Genomic DNA, 13,091 nt, shown 5'->3' on the forward strand with positions numbered 1-13,091 from the left:
AAGCGGCTTCGCCAAGTGAGGGGTAATAACACCTGCGTCCCAGCCCTGCTGTGAGGACGGACTTAGATGCCGGTGTGGAGCTGGTTGGTTGTCTGCTGTGACACGCCTCTGAGCATCCTGCTCATTTTTGTGACAACAGTGAAACGGCCCCATCCAAGGTGCTCATGGCCTCTGAGAGGACTCCACGCCCTGCCAGCTCCCCGCCCAGCTTCCACACAGGACAGTGCCAGCTCTCCGACCTCCCGCCGCCTTTGTGCTGCACCCAGGGACAGGGACCCCGGTCCCACCTTGGCACCCGACTTTAAATTCAGCAGTCGAGCGCTCTTCCGTCTCTCTCTGAAACACGGGAGCGCAGGCCTTGACCATCAGTGTGACCTCCAGGAGTCTTGGAGCTCAGTTGTGGGTTAGTCTCTTCCTTTGCCCAATAGGTATGGTAAGAACCCTTCTGCCTTCCTCAGGCCTGAACCTGATACGGTGCGGGGGTGCCGAACTTAGCCCCGACTGTCTTCTGTAGGTCGGGGATGAGGTCAGCAGAAATGACACCGAAATCCTCACTACCAGATGCCAGTTGTCTAGAGGGGAGACAATGAGGATGAAGGGGGTTGACATGAGAAATGCTGTGCCAAAAACCCCAGGAATTGTCAGCCAACAACATGTTTTAATCAAAAGAGAAGTGTGGAATCTTTAAAACAAACACAAACAAACACAAAGCAAGTACCACACAATTCTGAATAGTTTAATACAAAATTCTCAGTGGAAAGAAAACAAACAAAAATGCTAAAGGAGGACAATCTCAATTTAATACAAAGTGTTCTCTGGTTAGTGGAAGGGGGAGGGGACTACTCTTTTGGGTGGACACCTGGTAACTTCATGTGCCCTGTGTGAGCACCGGCGTCTGGAGGGTGCAGAAGCCCAGGACTGAAGCGAGCACTAGCCGGGCTCAGTCTGACTTTCCCGTTAGTACTCTATCCGTATCTCTTTTTATTTTTTATTTCTTTATTTTTTATTTTAGAGAGGGGAGAGCGTGTGCACGAGCAGGGGAGAAAGGCGGACAGAGAGACACAGAGAGAGAATCTTAAGCAGGCTCTGCTCTTGGTGTGGAGCCCAACCCAGGGCTTGATCCCACGACCCTGGGAGCATGACCTGAGCTGGAATCAAGAGTAGGCTGCTGGGGGCACCGGGATGGCTCAGTCATTAAGTGTCCAACTTCAGCTCAGATCATGGTCTTACCGTTTGTCAATTGGAGCCCCACATCGGGCTCTGTGCTGATAGCTCGGAGCCTGGACCCTGTGTCAGATTCTGTGTCTCCCTCTCTCTGCCCCTCCCTGGCTCACACTCTGTCTCTCTCAAAAATAAACAAACATGAAAAAAAAAATTTTTTTTAAGTGTCAGATGCTCAGCCGACTGAGCCATCCAGGCACCCCTATCAATATCTCTATCATTATCTTTCATAATGGTCTTCCCTGGCCCCCAAAAAGCAAGCAGAAAGAGAAAATTGAATGCCCTATGGAAAACATACTGCATTAGCTCTGATGTCTCAGCTGGGCTGATTTTGCCAAGGGGGCTTTGGAAGAGAAGAATAAGGGCTGCTGTGTTGGGGTAGTAGGAGGGAAAAGATAGCCAATTTCATAGCAAGCTTTGTTACAGCAAAAATCAGGGCAAAACTCACATTTCACTTCTTTGGTCCTCAGTTATAAGTACTCCAAAGGGAAAACCACCAAGAATTCAAAAAGCAGGCGGGGGGTGGGGGGGGGGTGGGGGGGGTGGGGGGAGCGCCTGGGTGGTTCAGTGCATTAAGTGTCAGACTCTGGATTTTGGCTCAGGTCATGATCTCACAGTTTTATGAGTTTGAGCCCCGCATCTGGCTCTGCGCTGACATGCGGAGCCTGCTTGAGGTTCTCCCTCTTTCTCTGCTCCTCCCCTGCTGGTGTGGGCTCTTTCTCAAAATAAATAAATAAACTTACAAAAAAAAAAAAAAAGCAATACTTACTGGGAGATCCCCCTGATAGTGGGGGGAATTTGAATAAAAGAGGTTGTAGCCTAATGACATTCTACCAAAACACTGCCTGAAGGGGGCTCCCTCTGGGATGCAATGCCTCTCAGAAACCCCCTCTGTGAATCACACTTATACAAGAATTTTCTTCTTTCATATGTTTTTCACTTGTACAAGTACAATTATTTATTTAGTTTTGGGAAATAATGTGGTATATTGGTTTGGAAATCAGGAAACCAAAATTCTCAGTCTGTCACTTAGTAGCTAAATGATCATCAATGCCTCAGTTTCCTCACTTGTAAAACAGTGAAATGAGACCGATTCCTTCTGTCACAATGATTGTGAGGAAAGATTTCATTCATGTGTTTATTCAAAACTCTTCATGGAAAGTCTCATACGTGTACCAGGCACCATAAGACAAAGTCTCTTTATAGTTGTTGGCATCTAGAGGGGAAATGTTCACCATAAATAAGCAAACAAATAAATAATCAGAATGATATTAATTCGTGAAACCATGAAGAATATAAAACGAGCTGATGTAATAGAGTGATGGAGCACATTTTATGTTTTATTATGGAGACTGTAGTTAATCTGAATTTCCTGAATCATTTGTATTATCAATGATTAGGTTACTCTATAATATATCAGCTTAAATATAATTTCCAAGGTTTTTTCATTACACTTTAAGAATTTAGAGTGATATTAAATTACTGTCTGGATAATTTCTAAGGAAGATAGAACACAAAAACATTCATCACTAAGTATGGTATACACACACACACACACACTCACCTTTGCCTTGTATTTTTATATGTTTGAGAGTAGATAAACCTTTGGGGTTCATGAATGTATACGTTCAATTTTGCCATTTTAAGAAATGCAAATGGGATGTGTGTGGTCATAGGTTTTTAAATGTTTGTTTTGCTGGTCCACTTAATGTTTGTATATTTCAAACCATACTCAGTTACCTGCCTGCAGTTATTTACTTGAGGAAATAGAAGGCATTTACATTACTTAAAAGATGTAATTTATGTGCTAAGATCTCAATGTTGTCACCACAGGAAAGAAATGGTAACTATGTGACCAGATGGAAGTGGTAGCTGATACGATGGCAGTAATCATTTTGCAGTTTTTAAATGTATCATATCAATATGTTGGGCACCTTAGACTCACACAATGTTCAGTGTCAATTGTATCTCAATAAAGCAGGAAAAAAGAGAAATGGCTAGGATCTCATTTTATTCAATATGATGAAAACTAGAAAAATCTTTTTTTAAGGTACACAAAATAAGATATGATCAAATGTATGAACATGTCATCTTTCAAGAAGAAAAATCTACTCTGTAACAATGACAATTCTCTTCAAATAAATGTATAAACCTAGAAAACATTGAAATTTATATGGGGCATTGAGACTATCTTAAGAACTGGAATAGTAAAGAAATATGAATATGGAATAAGATTATGAGTGTAATTTTGTTATCAAAGGAAAAAGAGAACAATTTCCTCTTGAAGTAAAAAACTGTGCCAGAATGTGAAAGATTAGCAAAGACAAATTTTGAATGTGTAAGTTGTAGAAGTTTGATGAAAAGGAAACTTTGTTTCCTTTAAAAAATTTTTTTAAAATGTTTACTAAATTTTGTGAGAGAGAGAGAGAGAGAGAGCGAGAGCACGAAGAGGGGAAGGGCAGAGAGAGAGGGAGACAAAGAATCCAAAGCAGGCTCCAGGCTCTTAACTACCAGCACAGAGCCTGACATGGGGCTCGATGTCACAAACCGTGAGATCATGACCTGAGCCAAAGTCCGGATGCTTACCGACTGAGCCACCCAGACACCCCAGGAAACTTTGTCTCCTTGGTTTATAATACCTGCAAATTATGAGTCTAAAAGGAAACAATGAAGTATGTTAAAATTTTGATAAAATTGGCTCTGTTTTAATGGGCTTGGTCATAAGACTTTAAAAAGGTCTTTCTGGCAATTGTTATATTAACACACAGGTAGAATTTGGTTTTGTTTTTCTCTATGTTAAAATGACACACTAGTCTTAGAATATTCTTTTTCTTTTTCTTCTTCTTCTTCTTCTTCTTCTTCTTCTTCTTCTTCTTCTTCTGAAAGGCAGACTGCCACATGCAGTGGCTCATTTGGATGTGTCTGGAGTCTTGCGGGCTCAACTACCCTACGTTCTCCTACAAATGGCCCTTGAGAGCTTGTTTGGAGGTTCTAGCAGGAGAGCACAGTGACCTGTATGCACTTGACGGAGAAACAGTCCTTCTCTATGGGGGAAGGTCATCCTCTTCCACCGCGTGCAGCTTTGGGAGGGGAAGGGACTTACAGGGAGCAGTGAGGTAGAAAGGGGACACCTGCCTAGTGAGCCAGACCAGCCAAATCAACCCTGGCAATCAATGAGGTGACGGATGTCACAGCCAGATCACCCTCACATCTTCTGTTCTTAACAAGAGGTAGTGAAAGTTATTTTTAATTTCTGTATAATCTGCCCAAATAGCAGATAGTATATATCTGATCAGAATAACTTGCTGTGTTTTGAGCTTTGTCATGCCCTTGATTATTTAAAAACAAAACAGTGCTCACATCAGCAGCACATATATTAAAAACAAAACAATAGCAGAAGTTCCTCATTTCTTAAATAAAGTTTCTTATAATCATACCTACAGTTATGTTTATTTTTTTAAGTTTATTTATTTTGAGAGAGAAAGAGAGAGCATGAGCAGGGGAGAGGCAGAGAGAGAGAGAAAGAGAATCCCAAGCAGGCTCTGCACCGACAGCACAGAGCCTGACGCAAGGCTTGAACTCACAAACCACAAGATCATGACCTGAGCCCAACGCTTAACTGACTGAGCCACCCAGGTGCCCATCTACAGTTATGTTTATTTAGTACTAGCATATTGCTTCTCTGATTAATAGGCAGCAGCGGTGCCTGGGTTAAGCATCCGATTTCAGCTCGGGTCATGATCTCACAGTTTATGGGTTTGAGCCCTGCGTCGGGCTCTGTGCTGACAGCTCAGAGCTGGGAGCCTGCTTCTGATTCTGGGTCTCCCTCTCTCTCTCTGCCCCTCCTGCTGGCGCTCTGCTCTTTCTAAAAAATAAACAGACATTGGGGTGCCTGGGTGGCACAGTTGGTTAAGCATCCAACTCTTGATCTCGGCCCAGGTCATGATCTCACAGGTGGTGAGTTTGAGCCCCGTATCAGGCTCTGTACCATCAGTGATTGGCATTCTGTCTCTCCCTCTCTCTGCCCCTCCCCTGCTTGTGCTCTCTCTCTCTCCCTCTCAAAATAAATAAATAAACTTAAAAAAAAAAGACATTAAAGAAAATTTTTTTAAATTAGGTAGCCACGCTACAACCATTCATTGTTTCCAGGCATGTATACTTCCGTCTTAAGCTAGGGATGATTCTTTTTTGAAAATTCTTTTTGACATTACCTTCCCAAGATCAGTTCGGTAGTTTATAAAGATGCAATGGGTTTTCACATGTCAAACCATCTTTGGTGCTTCCTGGATAGCTAAAATGCCAGAGGCTTCATCTCTCACGTTATAACCCATGATGTGTCTCTCATTCACAATCAGGAGGGAGAGTAGGTAGAATTAATTATGTATGTTTAAAATGCTCCATATTTCTTAGTCGTCTTACTACTGTTATAGGATTTGCATTATGTATTAAGCCCACAAAATGCGATAAACTATCCAATCAAAAAAAGTACATTCTATCTTCCCCATGTTTATTTATTTATTTATTTATTTATTTTAACGTTTTTATTTATTTTTGAGACAGAGAGAGACAGAGCATGAAGGGGGGAGGGGCAGAGAGAGAAGGAGACACAGAATTGGAAGCAGGCTCCAGGCTCCGAGCCATCAGCCCAGAGCCCGACGCGGGGCTCGAACTCACAGACCGCGAGATCGTGACCTGAGCTGAAGTCGGACGCCCAACCAACTGCGCCACCCAGGCGCCCCTCCATGTTTATTTTTAAAAGTAGATTTGTCTGTGTCCCCATTTCCACCATACATTCTTACTTTTGAGGAAACACTGGCAAAAACCATAACCCGGTGGGATTTTACTCTCCTCTTCTCTGATATAGTTGCCTCGCCTAATAAATCAACAGAGGCTTCAGTCTAATCAACAAGTGGTTTTTGCTTTCTCTACGTGCTTACCTGAAGTCCTCTGCTACACATTAAAGTGTCTCAAACAAAGGACAGTCCCAGGGACGTGGCAAGAAAGATTGCATCAGGTACTCTTAACTGGAATAGGCTTATAGGGCCAGACTTCTCACCATAAACTGACATTGTAACCATAAGCAGATATCTATAGACTGAACCATAGGACCGAATCAGGATTGCTAGGACTCGTTTTAGTACAGAAACAAACAACTTCACGCAAATACGCTGTTGATCCAAAGTTTATGAGTCAAGAAAATCACATGATGCCAAAATTCTCAACAAGATACTAGCAAATTGAATTCAACAGTATATTAAAAGAAGTATTCACCACGATCAGGTGGGATTCATTCCTGGGCTGCAGGGCTGGTTCAATATTTGCAAAACAATCAATGTAATACATCACATTAATAGAAGAAGGGATAAGAACCATATGATCCTGTCAATAGATGTAGGAAAAGCATTTGACAAAATATAGCACCCTTTCTTAATAAAAACTCTCAAGCAAGTTGGGATAGAAGGAACATACCTTAACATCATAAAAGCCATATATGGAAAGCCCACAGCTAATATCATCCTCAATGGGGAAAAACTGAGAGCTTTCCCCCTGAGATCAGAAACATGCAGGGATGTCCACTCTCACCACTGTGGTTTAACATACTGTTGGAAGTCCTAGCCTCAGCAATCAGACAACAAAATGAAATAAAAAGCATCCAAATTGGCAAAGAAGTCAAAAGTTCACTTTTTGCAGATGACATGATACTTTACATGGAAAATCCAAAGACTCCACCAAAAAGCTGCTAGAACTGATACATGGATTCATCAAAGTCACAGGATACAAAATCAATGTACAGAAATCAGTTGCATTTCTATACACCAATAATGAAGCCACATAAAGAGAAATCAAGAAATTTCTGTAAATCCCATTTACAATTGCACCAAGAACTACAAAATACCTAGGAATAAACCTAAGCAAAGATGTAAAAGATCTGTATACGGAAAACTATAGAAGACTCATGAAGGAAATTGAAGAAGACACAAGGAAATGGAAAAATATTCCATGCTCATGGATTGGAAGAACAAATATTGTTAAAATGTCAATACTACCCAAAGCAGTCTACACATTCAGTGCAGTCCCTATCAAAATTGCACTGACATTCTTCTCAAAGCTAGAACAAACAATCCTAAAATTTGTTTGGAACCACAAAAGACCCTGAATAGCCAAAGTAATGTTGAAAAAGAAAACCAAAGCAGGAGGCACACAATCCCAGACTTTAGCCTCTACTACAAAGCTGTAATCATCAAGACAGTATGGTGTTGGCACAAGAACAGACACATAGACGAATGGAATAGAGAACCCAGAATTAGACCCACAAATGTATGGCCAACTAATCTTTGACAAAGCAGAAAAGAGTATCCAATGGAAAAAAGACAGTCCCTTTAGCAAATGGTGCTGGGAGAACTGGACAGCAACATGAGGAAGAATGAAACTGGGCCACTTTCTTACACCATACAAAAAAATAAACTCAAAATGGATGAAAGACCTGGATATGAGACAGGAAACCATCAAAACCCCAGAGGAGAAAACAGGCAATAACCTCTTTGACCTCAGCCACAGCAACTTCTTGCTCTACACGTCTCCAAAGGCAAGGGAAATACAAGCAAAAATGAACTACTGGGACCTCATCAAGATAAAAAGCTTCTGCACTGCAAAGGAAACAATAAACAAAACTAAAAGGCAACCGATGGAATGGGAGGAGATATTTGCAAATGACATAATGGATAAAGGGTTAGTATCCAAAATCTATAAAGAACTTACCAAACTCAACACCCAAAAAACAAATAATCCAGTGAAGAAATGGGCAGAAGACATGAATAGATGCTTTTCCAAAGAAGACATCCAGATGGCCAACAGACACATGAAAAGATGCTCAATATCACTCATCATCAGGGAACTACAAATCAAAACCACATTGAGATACCACCTCACACCAGTCAGAGTGGCTAAAATTAACAACTCCGGAAACAACAGATGATGGCGAGGATATGGAGAAATGGGAATCCTCTTGCACTGGTGGTGGGAATGCAAGCTGGTGCAGCCACTCTGGAAAACAGTGTGGAGGTTCCTCAAAAAATTAAAAATAGAACTACCCTACGATCCAGAGATAGCACTACTAGGAATTTATCCAAAGGATATAGGAATGATGATTCATAGGGGCACACGTACCCCAATGTTTATAGCAGCACTTTAAACGATAGCCAAGTCATGGAAAAAGCCCAAATGTCTATCAACTGATGAATGGATAAAGAAGATGTGGTTTATATATACAATGGAATACTACTTGGCAATGAAAATGAATGAAATCCTGCCATTTGCAGCAACGTGGGTGGAACTGGAGGGTATTATGCTAAGTGAAATAAGTCAGTCAGAGAAAGGCAGATACCATAGGTTTTCACTCATACGTGGAACTTGAGAAACTTAACAGAAGACCATCAGGGAGGGGAAGGGGGAAAAATAGTTTCAAACAGAGAGGGAAACAAAGCATAAGAGACTCAAACACAGAGAACAAACTGAGGGTTGATGGGTGGGTTGGGGGGAATGGGCCATGAGAATTGAGGAGGGCACTTGTAGGGTGAGCACTAGGTGTTGTATGTAAGCGATGAATCATGGGAATCTAAGAGCACACCGTATATACCGTATGTTGGCTAACTTGACAATAAATTATTTTAAAAAATGAAAAGAATAAATCACACGAGCCAAATAAGTTCATCAGGGAATATAATTGTGGTTGTTTGTTTTAGAATGGTATTGGATTGTTTTTAATGCTTTGTATTTGATGTGCTTATAAGGAAGTCCTTTTTCCCTTTTTATTTTTTCTTTTCTACTTTCTTCTAGACCTATCTCTAAGGCTCAATTTAGCAAGCTATGCTTATGCAAACTAAAAGAAAATATTTTTTTAGTGATATCTTGTTCCCACTGACCCCTCAGAATTCAAGAGTGAGCACTTTTACTGAGTCCCTAGAAATTAATTTATTTGTAAAGATCAAAAGAAACTGCCCTCCTCTTTACCAGGATGTAATTGGACAAATCTATTACACAAACAAATCCATCTAAAAGGTTTTATATTTGAGAAAAAAAAATTTCATCTAATTGGCTATAAGGAACAAGAGTTATACCTCCTGTGTGTATAATGACCTTCCAGGAGACTGGTCTGGTGAGCCTATTCTGTGGTTCACAGTGTCCTAACATTATACTGGTAAGGAAGTTCATTTGCTGTCAGGTCACCAACCCTAGGAAATGTTAGAGACCTTAAGAAAAAGATGAAGTCTCTTATTTTTAGGGACTGCAAGTAGAGCCTGATAGAGATTGATTTTTTAGCTTTGGTTTTAGCTTTGGTTTTTTAGTTTTGGATGATATTGGAATAGATGAGCAAAGACATCAATCATTGAATAATTAAAATATTAACACTAGAAAATATCCACTCAATATAAAAGATAGCAGCAAAGAAGGAACAAAGATAAAAAAATGTATGATATAAAAAAATGAAACGGCAGATGTAAATTCAACTATATTAATGATAATATTAAGTGTAAATGAATCAAACAGTCCAATCAAAAAGGAGAGATTTTTCAGACTAGATAAAAAAAAACAAGCTCCAACTACATGCTATCTACAAGAGGCACACTTTAGATGCCATCACATGAATAGATTGAAAGTAAAAGGATAGAAAAGATGTATGACGCAAAGCAAACAGCAACCATAAGAAGGCTGGAGTGGCTATACTGATACAGAAAAAATAGACTCGTAAACAAAATGTCATTAGAAATAAGGAGGCACATTTTCTAATGATAAAAGCATAAAGCCATGAGGAAATTATAAACATATATGCACCTAGCAACACACACACATACACCATGAAGGTTGATAGAATTGAGGGGAGAAGTAGACAGTGTAATAATAATTTTCAGGGACTCTCATACCTCACTTTCAATGTTGGATAGAACTGGACAGAAGATTAACAAGGAAATGGAAGAATTGAACAGTATTGTACACAAGCTAGATTTAAAAGACAGATCTACCCAATGACAGAAGAATACACATTCTCCTTACATAGAATATTAGACCAGATTTCAGGCTGCAACATAAGTCTCAATACATTTAAATTGGCTGAAATCTTTCCAACCACATTCTCTAATCAGGATGGTGTGAGGTTGGAAATTAATAGCAAAAAGAAATTGGGGATATTAACAAATATGTGGAAATTAAGCATCATACTACTAAATAACCAGTGTATCAAAGAAGAAATCACGGGGGCACCGGGGTGGCTCAGTCGGTTGAGTGCCTGACTCTTGGTTTCGGCTCAGGTCATGATCCCGGGGTGGTGGGATCCAGCCCCACATTGGACTGAGGGATGAGCCTGAAGCCTGCTTGGGATTCTCTCTCTCCCTTTCCCTCTGTCCTTCCCCTACTCATGCTCTCTCTCTCTCTAAAATTAAAAAAAAAAATAAAAGAAAAAGAAAAAAGAAAATAAGATGCATGAAAATGAGGACACAACATAAAAAGTCTATGGGATGCAACAAAACAGCACACAGAGGAAACTGTATAGGTATAAGTGCCTACGTTAAAAAAAAAAGGTCTCATATCAACAACCTCATCAACACCAGAAAAAGAAGACCAAACAAGGCAAAGATACCACAAGAAAACTATAGACCGATGTTTCTTATAGTCACAAAAATCCTCAACAAAATACCAACAAATGGAATTCAGAAATAAATAACAAAATTTGTATACCATGACCAGGTGGGGTTTACCCCAGGAATGCAAGTTTGGTTTAATATGCAAAAATCAATTAATGTAATATACCATATCAAGAGAATAAAGGAAAAATGACATAATCATCTCAATAGACACAAATTCAGTGCAATTTCTACCAAAATCCCAATTGCTTTTTCTTGCAGAAATGGACAAGCTTATAAATTAAATTCATATGATGAAAATGCAAAGGATCACAAGTAGCCCAAACACTCCTAAACAAGAAGAACTCCAACAAAAAGAAAGTTGAAGGATTCCTACTTTCCAATTTCAAAACTTACAGAGCTGTAATGATCAACAGTGTAGTACTGGAATAGTGATAGGTACATAGATTGATGGTGAAATAATTGAGAGTCCAGAAATAAACCCTCACATTTATGGTCAACTGATTTTCGAGAAGAGTGCCAAAACAATTAAGTGGGGGGAAAGAACCGTCTCTCCAAGAATTGGTGCTGGGACAATTAGATATCCAAAGGCAACAGAATAAAGAAATCCAGTATACCATATACAAAAATAAACTAAAAATGGATCAAAGGCATAAATGAAAGAGTTAAAGTTGTAAAACTCTTAGAAGAAAACTTCAGGACTAAAACTTCATGAGCAAACAGTGGAATATTTACTCAGCAATCTGGGGGTAATGAAAATCTATAACTGGTTGTGATGATAGTTGCACCACTCTGTGAACGTACTAAAAGCCAACGTATCGTGTACTTTAAATGAGTGAATTGGATGCTATGTGATTTATATCTCAATCAAGATAAGAATATCTTTGGAAGGATAGTGGGTATTGAAAATTCAATCTTAGTTCTTTGTGAAATGTCCAAACAGAAGTCAATGCTCTGGCTGTAGTAGTCGTTCAATACCATATGCTCCACATTTACTGACCACGCAAAACGATGAGGCTTCTATGCAAATAGGACAGGTCAACTAGCCCCCAAATATAATGAAATCAGCCATTTGTATGATCATGAATAATTTTTTGAAGTTTGTGATCATAGAGGTGGAGTTATAAAAATTATCCAGAACTGGGAAATAAACCAAAAGGAGGACTAGAGGTCTTCATGTAGATGTCTTGTTAACATCATGCAAGGGCACGGCTTCGCAAGTCTGCCTAAAGATCATCTGACTCTCCGGGGGTGTGTACCTTTGTTTGATTTACCATTTACTATTAATTTAAGGGTCTACATTTGGCAACTCTGTAAAGTTAGATCCTAACTTGTAGAAAGTTTAATAAGGTATAAATCTGTTGGTTTGGTTTGTCCAGTAGAGATGCAAATGACTTCTAAAAGGTAGCCCCAAGGTTGTGTTTTATTGCCCTCTAGGGCATTAACAACTTTGCATTTAACCCATCAAACGTATTCCAGCATTCTTTGGCATCCTGCTGGTTCCTTTGTTAAACACCTAAGGAAAACTTGGATGCATGCTTATTACATGCATGCATAAAAATTATATTTTTAATATTTTTAATATTTTTAAAATTACACTTTGCCAAACTATTTGGAGAGAACGCTGTGCTGGAAACACATCCCAGACTTCTTAAACTCTTCCCAAATGGCCCAAATCCCTAAGCAAAAGGATGCGTGATCGTGTAGTTTAGAGATTTTAAAAATTGAGTTTGAGGGGTACCTGGCTGGCTTAGTCAGTGGAGTATGCAATTCTTGATCTCGGGCTTGTGAGTTCAAGCCCCATGTTGGCTATTGAGATTGTACAAAAGTAAAATCTTTAAAAAATATTGGGGGGCGCCTGGGTGGCTGGGTCGGTTAGGTGCCTGACTTCGGATCAGGTCATGATCTCATGGTTCATGAGTTCAAGCCCCGCGTCAGGCTCTGTGCTGACAGCTCAGAGCCTGGAACCTGCTTCGGATTCTGTGACACTCTCTCTCTCTCTCTCTCTCTCTCTGTCCCTCCCCTGCTTGTGCTTCGTCTCTCTCTCTCTCAAAAATAAATAAATATTAAAAAATATTTTTTTTAATTGAGTTTAAATCCTGGCTCTGGCACTAACTGTGTGACCTTGGGCAAAGTATTTAATGTCTATGAGCCTCAGGTTTCCCTTCTACAAATGTGAATGGCAATACCTTCCTCAAGGGATTTTAGTGAGGAGGAAGTGGGATAGAGCAA

This window comes from Panthera uncia (assembly GCF_023721935.1).
Source record: "Panthera uncia isolate 11264 chromosome A1 unlocalized genomic scaffold, Puncia_PCG_1.0 HiC_scaffold_17, whole genome shotgun sequence".
In the NCBI taxonomy this organism is placed as follows: domain Eukaryota; kingdom Metazoa; phylum Chordata; class Mammalia; order Carnivora; family Felidae; genus Panthera; species Panthera uncia.